Source organism: Somniosus microcephalus, unplaced genomic scaffold, assembly GCF_052327205.1.
Source record: "Somniosus microcephalus isolate GS21.2 unplaced genomic scaffold, FLI_Smic_1.0 unresolved_chr2, whole genome shotgun sequence".
NCBI lineage: Eukaryota > Metazoa > Chordata > Chondrichthyes > Squaliformes > Somniosidae > Somniosus > Somniosus microcephalus.
The window spans coordinates 8,809,056-8,824,331 of record NW_028225180.1 but is presented as its reverse complement, the minus strand read 5'-3'; positions in this window follow the sequence as shown (position 1 = coordinate 8,824,331).

Genomic DNA, 15,276 nt, shown 5'->3' with positions numbered 1-15,276 from the left:
TAACAATTAAATATCAAACTAATTACAATTAACACTTTTAACATGCAACATTAGCTGAAAATAGTCTATTTATAAATTCAGTCTTTGGGGAGGCTTCCTGATCCTTTCTGGATAGCGCCTTTCCCGAGTGTCTCGCTCTTGGTGCGGAGGCGATTCTGGCCCCCTGTCGTCGGTTGGTTCATCAGCTTCTGATGCTACTGTTTCTGAGGTAGATGCTACCTGTACGTCGGGTTCATCACCAGGTACGTATGGGCGAGGCATGGGGTTGACTCGTTCCTGTGACTCTCGGGTCTGGTCAGCATAGCGTCTCACGATGCTCTCCCCAACGTCCACTGTGTACATTAGTGGCCCCTGCCATGTGCATATCGTTCCTGGTTGCCATTTCTCTGTTCGGTAGTCGCGGGCCAAGACTGGTTGCCCTACATTGATGCTCCTTGTCGGTTTCTCATTGATGTGCTGGAATTGCTTATTCTCAACATCTCTTCGTACATTTGGTCTGAGCAAATCCAGACGAGATCTCAACCTTCGGTTAAAGAACATCATGGCCGGGGCCTGGTTGGTGACTGCATGTGTCGCATTTCTGTAGGCTAACACGAAATTGTCCACCTTATGCTGCAGTGGAATGTCGTCATCGCACATGGCCTTTACTGCTTTTTTAAAGGTTTGTACGAACCTCTCAGCCAATCCATTTGTGGCTGGATGATATGGGGCGGATGTGTAATGCCTTACCCCATTCCTTTTCATAAATCTTCGAAGCTCTTCGGACACAAACTGTGGTCCGTTATCAGAGCAAATCTGCTCTGGCAAGCCGTTCCTGGCAAAAATGGTCCTTGGACTGCAATAGTTTTCTCCGTGGTGGTGGACGATGTTAAGTCCGTGAATGATTGAGACACGGACCAGCAGGAGAGAAAACAAACAGATCTTTACTGGTGGAAGTCAATAACGAAACTAAACAACAGAGGCTCTCTAGTGCCTTTTATACAGGGGTGGTCACTGCCGGTACTGCAGTCTGAGACCAGTTATTCTCTTAAAGGTACATACACAACAGACGACATTTTGATCACCTCAGGCCATTTCGAGTGCGCATCCACGGCTATTAAAAACATTCGAGTCCATGAATGGACCAGCAAAATCAACATGCACCCGTTGCCATGGAGATGAGGGCCACTCCCATGGGTGTAGAGGGGCCTGTGGTGGTGCATTTTGGACCTTCTGGCATCCTGAGCAGCTCTTTGTCAGGTCCTCGATTTGCTGATCGATCCCCGGCCACCACACATAAGCCTTTTCATTTTCACCCCTCCAAGATGACCTTCGTGAAGCTCATTGAGCACTCTCTCCCTTAACTTGGGTGGAATTACCACTCGGGATCCACACATCAAGGTCCCCTGGCATACTGACAGCTGTTCTCTTCTGGATGAGAATGCTGGCAACAGTGAGTCGCCATGTGCTGGCCATCCCTTGACCGTCAAATCATATACCCGAGACAGTGTCGGGTCATTTCGGGTCTCCTTCTCCATACCAGCGTTAGTTACTGGCAAGCATTCAATTATAGTCGAATGAAATATTTCGACAGGATCCACTGCTGGTGCTTCCTCCGCAGTAGGCAGTGGCAGGCGTGATAGCCCATCAGCATTTCCATGCTGTTTCGTGCCCTTATACTCGATTTCATATTGGTGCGCCCCTAGAAAAAGGGACCATCTTTGTAGCCGTTGCGCAGTCATCACCGGAACGCCCTTCTTTGGATTAAAGATGGAGACAAGTGGTTGGTGGTCAGTCAGCAAGGTGAACTTCTGCCTATGCAGATAGTGATTGAACTTTTTCACTCCCCACACTAGGCTGAGGGCCTCCCTGTCAATCTGGGCATAGTTACGCTCGGCTGAGGTTAGTGACCGAGACGCAAAGGCTACTGGCCTCTCTGAGCCGTCTGGGAATTTGTGCGACAGCACCGCTCCAATGCCATAGGGTGATGCATCACACGCCAACCGAATTGGTAGTGCTGGGTTGAAATGAGCCAACACCTCTTTTGATGTGATCAATGCTTTGCTCTTCTGGAAAGCTCGTTTACATTCGTCACTCCACTTCCATGGTACCCCCGTTTGCAGTAGGGTGTTCAGTGGGTGTAGTACGGTAGACAAATTCGGCAAGAACTTATGGTAGTAGTTCACCAGCCCGAGGAACGACCTCAGTTGTGACACATTTTCCGGTGCTGGAGCCTTGACTACTGCCTCAATCTTTTCAGGGGACTTATGTAACCCCTCTATCAATAACGTGGCCACAATACGAGATCTGCTTCTGGAAAAACTCGCATTTGTGGCGATTAGCTCGGAGCCCATATTCCTTCAATCTAGTGAGCACCTGCTCCAGGTTGGCGAGGTGATCACTGTCATTTTCGCCCGTGACCAGGATGTCGTCCAAATAACACTGGGTCCCTGGAATCCCTTGCAGGACTTGTTCCATTGCCCTTTGCCAAATAGCCGGAGCTGATGCTACCCCGAACACCAGCCGCTTGTATTGGTAGAGACCTTTATGAGTGTTGATCGTGAGGTACTGTTTCGAGGCTTCTTCTACCTCCATTTGTAGGTACGCCTGAGCCAGATCAATCTTAGCGAAGCGTTTCCCTCCAGATAGCAAGGCGAAAATATCTTCAATCCGCGGAAGCGGATATTGTACAGTGTGAAGGACTGGGTTCACTGTCACCTTAAAGTACCCACAGATGCGAACCTTCTTTGGTTCCCCAGGCGTATTACTCAACGACCTCTTCATTACAGGAACGATGGGTGTAACCCACTCGCTCCAGTCCACTTTGGACAGTACTCCTGAACGTTCCAAACCTTCCAGCTCTGCTTCGACGGCTGGGCGGATCGCATAAGGTACCGGTCTTGCCTTAAAAAACTTTGGGCTTGCATTTTCCTCTATTTTGATCATTGCTGTTATGCCTTTTAGTGTTCCGAGTCCCTGCTGGAACACTTCTTGTGCGTCAGTTAGCATTTTTGACAGTCGTCCAGGTGTGATGTCGTCATCCTTTTTGGCATTTACAGTCAGTGCTTGTATGGAATGCCAATCTAGCTGTATCTTCTGGATCCATTCACGTCCTAGTAGTGGTGGTCCTCCATCTGGCAATACATATAGGTCCATTTTTGGTGTTTCCTTGCCGTTATATATAACGTTCACCCTTATTTTTCCTTTGGTGTAGACTTTTTGCCCCGTGTACATCTTCAAGACAATCTTTGTATCTCTCAAGGGCATATGTGAGAATAGCCGCTTGTAGTCCCTTCGATTTATGACTGTTAGGGCTGATCCTGTGTCCAATTCCATTTTCACTTGGACTCCTGCTATCTTGAGCGTGACCCAGATAGTTTGGTGATCCTCCATTTTATCACATTATGTAGTTTCAGACAACCCAGCTCCTTGCTTCCGGAGTCTGTATCACTTTTCTGTTCATCTGAACTACTCTCCGTCACCTTATGTACCTTCTTGTACTTCTCCTGTGGAGATTTCTTGCTGCTGGTTTTCTTTCCTGACCTGCAGACTCTTGCTATGTGTCCTACTTTTCCACACTGTCTGCACACTTTGTCCTTGAACCAGCAATCATTATGGTCATGTGTTGTTCTGCCGCAGCGATAGCACTTCACTGTTCCGTATGACACTTCATTTGTGCCATATTCTTGCGGTCTCCGTTGTATCTCTGCAGCGCCCCGTGCTGCTGCTTCGTGTGATACTGCAATGCTGAAAGCCTTGTCCAGTGTAAGATCCTTTTCTGATAGAAGCCGTTTCTGGGTTCCTTCACTTTGAAGCCCACACACAAACTTGTCCCTTAAAGTATCTGCTAGTCCCGTTCCAAACTGGCAGTGTTTCGATAGCTTGCGCTGTTCCGCTAAATACTCAGCATTACTTTCATCTTTATGCTGGTTCCTTTTGTGAAACTTAAATCTTTCTGCTATCAGCAGCGGTGTGTGGTTTAAGTGGTCCTGTAGGATTGACACTATGTTTTCAAAATCCTTTTCTACTGGCTTCGCTGGGGTTACTAGGTTTCGTAGTAAGCCATACGTTTTGGCACCCATTGAATTCAACAATACCAGCGCTTTCTTGTCATCTGGCACTTCATTCGCCTTGCAGTATACTTCTATGCGTTCGACATATGTCGTCCAATCTTCGACTTCATTGTCGAACGCAGTGATACTGCCACTCTTAGGCATTTTTGGGTGTGGTTAGACTGGCTTAAAATGGCGTCTCCCGCGCTTTCCTTTCTTCCCCGCTGCAGCTTAAAATGGCGTCTCCCACACTGCTGCCAACGCCGCTCTCGGCGGTCCTCGTGGCAAACGGCGACGCCCTGTGGGTTTCGTGCGCTACTCCTGCGCTGCTGCCAATGCCGCTCTCTGTGGTCCTCATGGCAATGGCAGCGCTTCGCGTTTTCCTGCGCGCCTCTCTCCCCCGTTGACGCTGCTCGGCCCTTGACCACCGGCTGCGCTCTGCTCTCTCTCGCCTCTCTCCCCCGTTGATGCCGCTCGGTCCTGAACACCGGCTGCGCCCTGTGCGCTCTGCCCTCTCTCTCTCCCCCGTCGACGCTGCTCGGCCTTTTTCTGTGCCGCTCGGTCGGGCTCTAGCCGCCGCTGTCCGGGAAGGGTCTGCGCAGTACCTGTTGCCAGCCCGTTTCGCTGGACCACCGTGACTGGAAAGCCAAGCCTGGCTCTCGACATCCTCCCCTGCGATGCTCAAATCTCCGCTGGATGACTGGGCGGTTGCCCGTGGTCGACGCCCGTGCTCCTGGACTCGACCTTCTTCCACTGTTCTCCAGGAGCGAATCCCTGGGAGGTGATGCAGAGTTGCAGGTAGGTTCAAACTTGCTCGTCGCCACTGTTACGTCCATGTAATAATAAGAAAAGGACTGCAGAGAACGGTACACTCGCCATCTCTCCCTCACTCACTCTCCCTCCCTCTCTCTCTCCCACTCCATCTCTCTGGCCTAGAAATTCTGTATAACCGCGTTTGGGGCGCTAGTCCTGGCGATGCGCAAAGTTTAGCGGCAGGCGCAATTTAGCGCCACCTAACGCGATATTGGGTTGCAGCGCCCCTAAAGGTGATTGCGGCGCTAAATCAGGCGCTGCACGCTACTCTTAAGGCGGCGGGGCGCAGCGAGGGTGCTGTCAATAATCACTTTCCCTGAGACACACTGGCGCCGGCCAGCTCTTAAAGGGGCAGGTCAATTGGCATCACCAGACACACTCACTGCCTTGTAGGCCTTCAAAGCGGTGGGAGCCTACCTGTGGCGCACCAGCCTAGCAAGACATGGAAAGGGTGAGGCAGAGGGCGGAACGCCTCACTGATGGGGCATTGGATGCTTTGGTTGGCGCAGTGGAATCAAGGCCAAGGAAGATGGTCGGAATGTGATTTATGTTTTGGACAGTCTCCCGGGTGTGAGAGTCAGTCATGTGTCAGTGTATTAGTTTTGCTTTCTGTTGCCATAGCTTTCTCATGTTTGAAGGAACCACATTTTGTGTAATGAAACACTTTAAGAACATAAGAAATAGGAGCAGGAGTAGGCCAATTGGCCCCTCGAGCCTGCTCCGCCATTCAATAAGATCATGGCTGATTCTTCATTTACAATGGCCATGTCTGCTATTTACATGCATCTTGCCCTTCACAGGCTTGGGGGTATCAGACCGGTTCCATTCCTGTTCTTGGAATGGCAGCAAGCATTCCGTGAGAGGGGCCTAGAAGCTACTTCTGATCAGCCTCTGACGCGCAGCCTGAGAAGAGCCGCTCGCGTAGAAGTTCAGGCCAGCAGCCATCTTCTCAGCCGCCAACAGAGATGTCCTGCACCTTATCTGTGGCTGCAGATCTGGCTGAAGCAGCTGGCACAGCTCAGTCACCACCTCCTTTCTAAATCGCAGCCTTCTGACACACTGCTCCTCCGGCATGTTCATGTAGGAAAACTGCTGTCGGATAACTCTGCCAGCGTAAGGTGTGCTGTGGCGATGCCTGTTGGCCCTCCTCCGTCTGGCCATGCCCGCCCCCCTCTCCCAGCGTCTCAGTGCCCTTTCCAGATGATTCAGCAGCAGGACGTTCCCCTCCAATGCAGCCCCCATAATAAGTGCCCACAGGAAGGTTCCCCGTTGTCAAGGCTCACCAACAGCAAGGTGATGGTCAGAAGGCTGAAGATCGTCTGCCTGCGCTGGCTCAGTGGTCAAATGGCTCTGAGTGTGCAGCTCAGCAACACTTTGTAGCTCTCGAGAAAGTTGTGATCCAAAAATGGCTGCCGCTTTTAAACCACACCAGTCCCCTTTAAATAACGCTCCTCCAGCCCGAGAGTGACTTAGTAAGGTCCAGGTAAGTTGTCACTATTAGCGCCAGGCGCTACGGAGGGGGGCGCCACTGAATTTCCAGTCCGGGGCGCCCAAAAGGCATTGCACACTCAAATTACGACATAATCAGCCTGCGCCCATGAGCAGGCGCTAAGATTTAGCGCTGGCGCTAAATGCATGCTCAATATGGGGCGAGGCGCCTTGCTAACGCCTCACATCTCGGCCTCTTTAGGCGTTAATCGGTGGCGCAACCAATCGAATTTCTCCCCCTCTGTGTCTCTCTCTCGCGCTCCCTCTCTCGCGCTCCCTCTCTCTCGCTCCCACTCTCACGCTCCCTCTCTCGCGCTCCCTCTCTTGCGCTCCCTCTCTCGCGCTCCCTCTCTCGCGCTCTCTCTCTCGCACTCCCTCTCTCTCACGCTCCCTCTCTCGCGCTCCCTCTCTCGCTCCCTCTCTCGCGCTCCCTCTCTCCCGCTCCCTCTCTCCCGCTCCCTCTCTCGCGCTCCCTCTCTCTCGCTCCCTCTCTCGCGCTCCCTCTCTCTCGCGCTCCCTCTATCGCGCTCCCTCTCGCGCTCCCTCGCGCTCCCTCTCTCGCGCTCCCTCTCTCGCACTCCCTCTCTCCCGCTCCCTCTCTCCCGCTCCCTCTCTCACGCTCCCTCTCTCGTGCTCCCTCTCTCGTGCTCCCTCTCTCGCACTCACTCTCTCGCGCTCCCTCTCTCGCGCTCCCTCTCTCGCGCTCCCTCTCTCGCGCTCCCCCTCTCTCGCGCTCCCTCTCTCGCGCTCCCTCTCTCCCGCTCCCTCTCTCCCGCTCCCTCTCTCCCGCTCCCTCTCTCGCGCTCCCTCTCTCGCGCTCCCTCTCTCTCGCGCTCCCTATCTCGCGCTCCCTCTCTCTTGCGCTCCCTCTATCGCGCTCCCTCTCGCGCTCCCTCTCTCGCGCTCCCTCGCGCTCCCTCTCTCGCGCTCCCTCTCTCGCGCTGCCTCTCTCGCTCCCTCTCTCTCGCGCTCCCTCTCTCGCTCCCTCTCTCTCGCGCTCCCTCTCTCTCGCGCTCCCTCTCTCGCGCTCCCTCTCTCGCGCTCCCTCTCTCGCGCTCCCACTCTCGCGCTCCCTCTCTCTCTCCCTCTCTCTCGCGCTCCCTCTCTCTCGCTCCCTCTCTCGCTCCCCCTCTCTCGCTCCCTCTCTCTCGCTCCCTCTCTCTCGCTCCCTCTCTCGCTCCCTCTCTCTCGCGCTCCCTCTCTCGCGCCCTCCCTCTCTCGCTCTCTCTCTCGCGCTCCCTCTCTCGCGCTCCCTCTCTCGCGCACCCTCTCTCTCGCGCTCCCTCTCTCGCACTCCCTCTCTCGCTCCCTCTCTCGCGCTCCCTCTCTCGCGCTCTCTCTCTCGCGCTCCCTCTCGCGCTCCCTCTCTCGCGCTCCCTCTCTCTCGCGCTCCCTCTCTCGCGCTCCCTCTCTCGCGCTCCCTCTCTCGCGCTCCCTCTCTCTCGCTCCCTCTCTCGCGCTCCCTCTCTCTCGCTCCCTCTCTCGCGCTCCCTCTCTCGCACTCTTTATCTCTGTCTCTCTCTCCTCTCTCCCGCACTCCCTCTCTCTTTCCCCCTCAGTCTCTCTCTTGCCCTCTTCCTCTCTCGTTTTCTCTCTCTCTCTGTCTATCCCTCACTCTCCCTCACTCGCACTCTCTCTCGTACTCTCTGTCTCTCCCTCTCTCTCCCACTCTCCCACTCTCTCTCTCCCTCGCTCTCTCTCTCTCTCGCACTCTCTAGGACTCTTTTTAAGAGGGCATCCCTCCCTCAGGGACATCTTTTAAAGGGGCAGTGTCTGCATCAGTTGTGTGCCGATCACATCTCACATCGATCGAGCACAACACAGAGTTTCATCACCACCACCTGACCAGGTCCCAGAGGGGCGAAGGTGCTTGAGCTACTGCCCACACCAGAGGGAGCTCTACACTGTATCTAACCCATGCTGTACCTGCCCTGGGAGCGCTCGATGCTGACACTGGGTATAAAGTGGGGACACACTGTCAGGGTAATGTAGAGGAAGCTCTACACTGTATCTAACCCCTGCTGTACCTGCCCTGGGAGCGCTCGATGCTGACACTGGGTATAAAGTGGGGGACACACTGTCAGGGTAATGTAGAGGGAGCTCTACACTGTATCTAACCCGTGCTGTACCTGCCCTGGGAGCACTCTATGCTGACACTGGGTATAAAGTGGGGACACACTGTCAGGGTAATGTAGAGGGAGCTCTACACTGTATCTAACCCATGCTGTACCTGCCCTGGGAGTGCTCGATGCTGACACTGGGTATAAAGTGGGGACACACTGTCAGGGTAATGTAGAGGGAGCTCTACACTGTATCTAACCCGTGCTGTACCTGCCCTGGGAGCGCTCGATGTTGACACTGGGTATAAAGTGGGTCACACTGTTAGGGTAATGTAGAGGGAGCTCTACACTGTATCTAACCCGTGCTGTACCTGCCCTGGGAGCGCTCGATGCTGACACTGGGTATAAAGTGGGACACACTGTCAGGGTAATGTAGAGGGAGCTCTACACTGTATCTAACCCATGCTGTACCTGCCCTGGGAGCGCTCGATGCTGACACTGGGTATAAAGTGGGGACACACTGTCAGGGTAATGTAGAGGGAGCTTTACACTGTATCTAACCCGTGCTGTACCTGCCCTGGGAGCGCTCGATGCTAACACTGGGTATAAAGTGGGGACACACTGTCAGGGTAATGTAGGGGGAGCTCTGCACTGTATCTAACCCGTGCTGTACCTGCCCTGGGAGCGCTCGATGCTGACACTGGGTATAAAGCGGGGGACACACTGTCAGGGTAATGTAGAGGGAGCTCTATACTGTATCTAACCCATGCTGTACCTGCCCTGGGAGCGCTCGATGCTGACACTGGGTATAAAGTGGGGACACACTGTCAGGGTAATGTAGAGGGAGCTCTATACTGTATCTAACCCATGCTGTACCTGCCCTGGGAGCGCTCGATGCTGACACTGGGTATAAAGTGGGGACACACTGTCAGGGTAATGTAGAGGGAGCTCTATACTGTATCTAACCCATGCTGTACCTGCCCTGGGTGCGCTCGATGCTGACACTGGGTATAAAGTGGGGACACACTGTCAGGGTAATGTAGAGGGAGCTCTACACTGTATCTAACCCATGCTGTACCTGCCCTGGGAGCGCTCGATGCTGACACTGGGTATAAAGTGGGGACACACTGTCAGGGTAATGTAGAGGGAGCTCTATACTGTATCTAACCCATGCTGTACCTGCCCTGGGTGCGCTCGATGCTGACACTGGGTATAAAGTGGGGACACACTGTCAGGGTAATGTAGAGGGAGCTCTACACTGTATCTAACCCATGCTGTACCTGCCCTGGGAGCGCTCGATGCTGACACTGGGTATAAAGTGGGGGACACACTGTCAGGGTAATGTAGAGGGAGCTCTACACTGTATCTAACCCGTGCTGTACCTGCCCTGGGAGCGCTCGATGTTGACACTGGGTATAAAGTGGGGGACACACTGTCAGGGTAATGTAGAGGGAGCTCTACACTGTATCTAACCCGTGCTGTACCTGCCCTGGGAGCGCTCGATGTTGACACTGGGTATAAAGTGGGGACACACTGTCAGGGTAATGTAGAGGGAGCTCTACACTGTATCTAACCCGTGCTGTACCTGCCCTGGGAGCACTCGATGCTGACATTGGGTATAAAGTGGGGACACACTGTCAGGGTAATGTAGAGGGAGCTCTACACTGTATCTAACCCGTGCTGTACCTGCCCTGGGAGCACTCGATGCTGACACTGGGTATAAAGTGGGGACACACTGTCAGGGTAATGTAGAGGGAGTTCTACACTGTATCTAACCCGTGCTGTACCTGCCCTGGGAGCACTCGATGCTGACACTGGGTATAAAGTGGGGACACACTGTCAGGGTAATGTAGAGGGAGCTCTACACTGTATCTAACCCATGCTGTACCTGCCCTGGGAGTGCTCGATGCTGACACTGGGTATAAAGTGGGGACACACTGTCAGGGTAATGTAGAGGGAGCTCTACACTGTATCTAACCCGTGCTGTACCTGCCCTGGGAGCGCTCGATGCTGACACTGGGTATAAAGTGGGGGACACACTGTCAGGGTAATGTAGAGGGAGCTCTATACTGTATCTAACCTGTGCTGTACCTGCCCTGGGAGTGCTCGATGCTGACACTGGGTATAAAGTGGGGGACACACTGTCAGGGTAATGTAGAGGGAGCTCTATACTGTATCTAACCTGTGCTGTACCTGCCCTGGGAGTGCTCGATGCTGACACTGGGTATAAAGTGGGGACACACTGTCAGGGTAATGTCGAGGGAGCTCTACACTGTATCTAACCCGTGTTGTACCTGCCCTGGGAGCGCTCGATGCTGACACTGGGTATAAAGTGGGGACACACTGTCAGGGTAATGTAGAGGGAGCGCTACACTGTATCTAACCCGTGCTGTACCTGCCCTGGGAGCACTCGATGCTGACACTGGGTATAGAGTGGGGGACACACTGTCAGGGTAATGTAGAGGGAGCTCTACACTGTATCTAACCCGTGCTGTACCTGCCCTGGGAGCGCTCGATGCTGACACTAGGTATAAAGTGGGGACACACTGTCAGGGTAATGTAGAGGGAGCTCTACACTGTATCTAACCTGTGCTGTACCTGCCCTGGGAGTGCTCGATGCTGACACTGGGTATAAAGTGGGGACACACTGTCAGGGTAATGTGGGGGGAGCTCTACACTCTATCTAACCCGTGCTGTACCTGCCCTGGGAGAGCTCGATGCTGACACTGGGTATAAAGTGGGGACACACTGTCAGGGTAATGTAGAGGGAGCTCTACACTGTATCTAACCCATGCTGTACCTGCCCTGGGAGCGCTCGATGCTGACACTGGGTATAAAGTGGGGACACACTGTCAGGGTAATGTAGAGGGAGCTCTACAATGTATCTAACCCGTGCTGTACCTGCCCTGGGAGCGCTCGATGCTGACACTGGGTATAGAGTGGAGACACACTCTCAGGGCTATTTAAATGGAGCTCTGCACTGTCTCTTTGCCTCTCTCTCTATCTCTCTCTCTCTTTCTCTCTCTCTCTCTCTCAGTCTCTCTCTCTCTGTCTCCCTCTGTCTCCCTCTCTGTCTCTCTCTCTGTCTCGCTCTCTCTCTTTCTCTCTCTCTCTCTCTGCTGTCTCTCTCTCTCTCTCTGTCTCTCTCTCTGTCTATCTCCCTCTCAATTCAATTCAATTCAATTCAAATTGCTTTATTGGCATGACAAGGTACATCTTATGTTGCCAAAGCACAGAAAAACATGTATGATTGAACACATAAACACAGATCTAGACATACAGTGTATAGACAGATATATCCCTGTATATATAAATATACACACCTATAATATACATATAATCTTTTCTTAGGTTTAATGGTTGTCCCTCTGCTTATGGCAAGCTGTAACATAGTTTGCCGCTAAAGTTACGCAATTTCTCTGTTCCCCTAATAGATATGGGAGTTTTTGGTGGTCATTCAAATTTTTGAATTCAGGGCATATTTTTATGAATTTTGGGTAGAAATTCCCCCTTATGCCCTGATAGTTTCCACAAGCTGTGAGGAAGTGCATCTCTGTCTCCACCACTCCCTGACTGCAGTGAGAGCATATCCTGTCCTCTCTTGGCAGCCAGGTCTGCCTGTGTTTGCCTTTTTCGATGCCCAGGCTATGCTCACTAAGTCTGTACATTGTCACGGTTTTCCTCAGTTTGCTATCTTTTACCATGGTCAGGTATTCAGCCATGGTGTATTGTCTGTTTAGGGCCAGATAGCAATCGAGTTTGTTTTGGGTTTTTGTCGTTTCTGTCCAATAGGTCAAATATTTTTCCTTTTGTTTAGTGACAATTGTGTTGGGTCGAATTCTCTGTGCTAGGATGTCACTGTCCTGGAGCTGATTACATAGAAACATAGAAGATAGGAGCAGGATTAGGCCATTCGGCCCTTTGAGCCTGCTCCACCATTCACTGAGATCATGGCTGATCATCCAAATTCAGTACCCTGTCCCTGCCTTCTCCCCATATCCCTTGATCCCTTTAGCCTTAAGAAATATATCCAACTCTTTCTTGAATATATTTAATGAACTGGCCTCCACCGCCCTCTGTGGTAGAGAATTCCACAGGTTCACCACTCTCTGGGTGAAGAAATTCCTCCTCATTTCAGTCCTAAATGGCTTACCCCTTATCCTTAGACTATGACCCCTGGTTCTGGACTCCCCGGCCATCAGAAACATCCTTCCTGCCTCTAGTCTGTCCAGGCCTGACAGAATTTTATAGGTTTCGATGAGATCCCCTCTCAATCTTCTAAACTCCAGTGAGTATAAGCCCAATCGACACAATATCTCCTCATATGTCATTCCTGCCATCCCAGGTATCAGCCTGGTGAACCTTCGCTGCACTCCTTCCATGGCAAGAACATCCTTCCTCAGGAAAGGCGACCAAAACTGCACACAATACTCAAGGTGCGGCCTCACCAAGGCCCTGTACAACTGTGGCAAGACATCCTTGTTCCTGTACTCGAACCCTCTCGCTACGAAGGCCAACATACCATTTGCCTTCTTAACCGCCTGCTGCACCTGCATGCATACCTTCAGCGACTGGTGCACAACAACACCCAGGTCTCTTTGCACTTCCCCTTCTCCCAATCTATTGCCATTCAAATAATAATCTGCCTTCCTGTTTTTGCCACCAAAGTGGATAACCTCACATTTATCCACATTATAGTGCATTTGCCATGTTTCTGACCAATCACCCAACCTGTCCAAATCGTACTGGAGTTTCACGACATCCTCCTCACAGCTTACCCTCCCACCCAGCTTTGTGTCGTCTGCAAATTTGGAGATATTACATCCAATTCCCTTGTCCAGATCATTAATATATATTGTGAACAGCTGGGGTCCTAGGACCAATCCTTGCGGTACCCCACTAGTCACTGCCTGCCACTCGGAAAACGACCCGTTTATTCCAACTCTTTGCTTTCTGTCCGCCAACCAGTTCTCTATCCAAGTCAATACCTTGCCCCCAATCCCATGTGCCTTAATTTTGCACGCTAATCTCTTATGTGGGACCTTATCGAAAGCCTTCTGAAAGTCCAAATACACCACATCCACTGGTTCTCCCTTATCTATTTTACCAGTTACATCCTTAAAAAATTCCAGTACATTAGTCAAGCATGATTTACCTTTTGTAAATCCATGTTGACTTTGTCCAATCCTGTCACTGCTTTCCAAGTGCTCTGCTATTACATCTTTTATAATACTCTAGTATTTTCCCCACTACCGATGTCAGGCTTACCGGTCTATAATTCCCCGCTTTTTCTCTACCATCTTTTTATAATAGTGGGGTAACATTAGCTACCCTCCAATCCATGGGTACTGTTCCAGAGTCTATCGAGTTCTGGAAGATGACCAGCAATACATCTACTATCTCTAGGGCCACTTCCTTAAGTACCCTGGGATGTAGACCATCAGGCCCTGGGGATTTATCGGCCTTCAGTCCTATCAATTTTCCAAACACCATTTCCCTACAAATACTGATTTCTTTCAGTTCCTCCCTTTCATCAGACCCTATGTTCCCCGGCATCTCTGGGAGCTTATTTGTGTCCTCCTTTGTGAAGACAGAACCAAAGTATGTATTTAGTTGGTCTGCCATTTCCTTGTTTCCCATTATAAATTCCCCTGATTCTGATTGCAAGGGACCTACGCTTGACTTCACCAATCTTTTTCTCTTCACATATCTATAAAAAGCTTTTACAGTCAGTTTTTATGTTTACTGCTAGCTTACTCTCATATCCTATTTTCCCTTTCTTAATTAATCCCTTTGTCCTCCTTTGTTGACTCCTAAACTGCTCCCAATCCTCAGGATTATTGCTTTTTCTGGCCAATTTATATGTCCTCTCCTTGGATCTTATGCTATCCCTAATTTCCCTTGTTAGCCACGGTTGAGTCACCATTTTTGTTTTATTTTTATGCCAAACTGGGATGAACAAATTCTGTAGCTCATCCATTCGGTCTTTGAATGTTTGCCATTGCCTATCCACCGTCAACCCTTTGAGTGCCATTCCCCAATCAATCCTACCCAACTCGCTCCTCAGACCATCGTAGTTTCCTTTATTTAAATTGAGGACCCTTGTCTCTGAGTCAACTACTTCATTCTCCATCTTAATGAAGAATTCGATCATATTATGATCGCTCCGACCCAAGGGGCCTCGTACAACAAGATTGCTAATTAATCCTTTCTCGTTACATAATACCCAGTCTAAGATGGCCTGATCTCTGGTTGGTTCCTCGACATATTGGTCCAGGAAACCATCCCGTAAACACTCCAGGAATTCCTCCTCCACAGTATTGTTACTAATTTGGTTGGCCCAATCAATATGTAGATTAAAGTCACCCATGATGACTGCTGTGCCCTTATTGCACGCTTCTTTAATTTCCCTTTTAATGCCATCCCCAACCTCCGCCTTACTGTTTGGAGGTCTATATACCACTCCCACTAATGTTTTTTCCCCTTAGTATTTCTCAATTCTACCCATACAGATTCCACATCATCAGAGCTAATATCCTTCATTACAATTGTATTAATCCCTTCTTTAACCAGTAATGCTACCCCACCTCCCTTTCCTTTTTGCCTATCTTTCCTGAATATCGAATACCCCTGGATGTTGAGTTCCCAGTCTTGGCCATCCTTGAGCCACCTTTCCGTAATCCCAACCAAATCATATTCGTTTACCTCTATTTGTGCAGCCAATTCATCCACCTTATTACAAATGCTCCTCGCATTAAGACACAAAGCCTTCAGGCTTGTTTTTTTAACGCTCTTAGACCTATTAGAATTATTATTTACTGTGGCCACGTTTGATTTAAACCGTTGATTTCTCTGACTGCCACTTTTGTTTTTCTCCTTCCTAT